This window comes from Calidris pugnax, unplaced genomic scaffold, assembly GCF_001431845.1.
Source record: "Calidris pugnax isolate Ruff unplaced genomic scaffold, ASM143184v1 scaffold125, whole genome shotgun sequence".
Lineage (NCBI taxonomy): Eukaryota > Metazoa > Chordata > Aves > Charadriiformes > Scolopacidae > Calidris > Calidris pugnax.
In genome coordinates this window covers 772845-773745 of record NW_015090906.1, presented here as the reverse complement: position 1 = coordinate 773745, position 901 = coordinate 772845, and the positions used below count along the sequence as shown (strand labels likewise).

The 901-nt window shown below is 55.7% G+C and overlaps 1 protein-coding gene across 2 annotated transcripts in view; it reads right to left on the bottom strand.

The window, feature by feature from the left end:
• LOC106892140 (selenide, water dikinase 1-like) overlaps positions 1-239 on the bottom strand; it is a 14418-nt gene extending 14179 nt beyond the window's left edge. The window contains exon 1 of one of the 2 annotated variants that reach the window (XM_014949103.1): positions 136-239. The gene's annotated coding sequence lies outside the window, so the exon portion shown is untranslated. The remainder of the gene's footprint in view (positions 1-135) is intronic. The other variant, XM_014949104.1, reaches the window with a different exon arrangement.
• Positions 240-901: the final 662 nt, after the last annotated feature.

Below are 901 nucleotides of genomic sequence, written 5' to 3'. Positions count from 1 at the left end.
AAAAAAAAAAAAAAAAAAAAAATGCCGGCGGGCAAAAAATTTACCCCGCCGGTTGCCGGCGGCGGATGGTTTTAAAGCGGCGGCGGCGCGATGAAGCCTTCCCTCCCTCCCTCCTTCCTCAGGTCTCCCTCTTACCGGCTTCGCCTCCTCGCCCTCCGCCTCCTCCCGCGAACGGGACTCCCAGCCCCAGTCCCACAATGCACCGGGCGCGACGGGCTCCCTCAGCGCCGCCTGAATAGAAATGCCGCCGCCGGGCACGGCGGGGTTAAACCACCCCCCCACACCACAACACCACCCCCTTTTTCCCTTCTTCCCTCCCCTCCCCCTCGGCGCTCCGCTCTGAAATTCGTATTTTTCTGAGGTAATCGTCCTTGAACGACCGAAAATACCGCGTTTGGGAACATTTCCTGAGGTAAACTTGGCCGGTGCTGAGGTGGACCCTGCGCTCCTCGCAGCCAGGTCCCCTCCCGCTGGGATGAATTTTTGCCCTGAAGCTGGACCAAAAAAAACCAAACAACCAAAAAATGTCACGTTTCTTCCGTGTTGCACCCAAAAGCTGGGCACGAAAGGCACCGAGGTCGTCAGGTGGGCTTAGCAAGGTCCAAACTTGGACTTGAAGATGGGCAAAATTCGGCCGTTGAATTTATTTTTTTTTCTTTTTTTCTGGATGCAGAGCCAAGACTGTGGCCCTGAGGCGCCGGAGGAGCCCTCAGGTGTCATCTCCAAGGGTCTCCTGTGGGTGGGTGGCCCATTGAGGGCTGCACTTATCACAGCAGGAGTGCCACAGCCTGGCTGGGTGCATCCGCTGATGGATTTTTTACCCAAAATATGAGTTAAAGCACGCTTCAGAAAAAATATAATCTTGTTTTGAAGCATGGTGGTGGTGAGCCTAGCGCCGCCC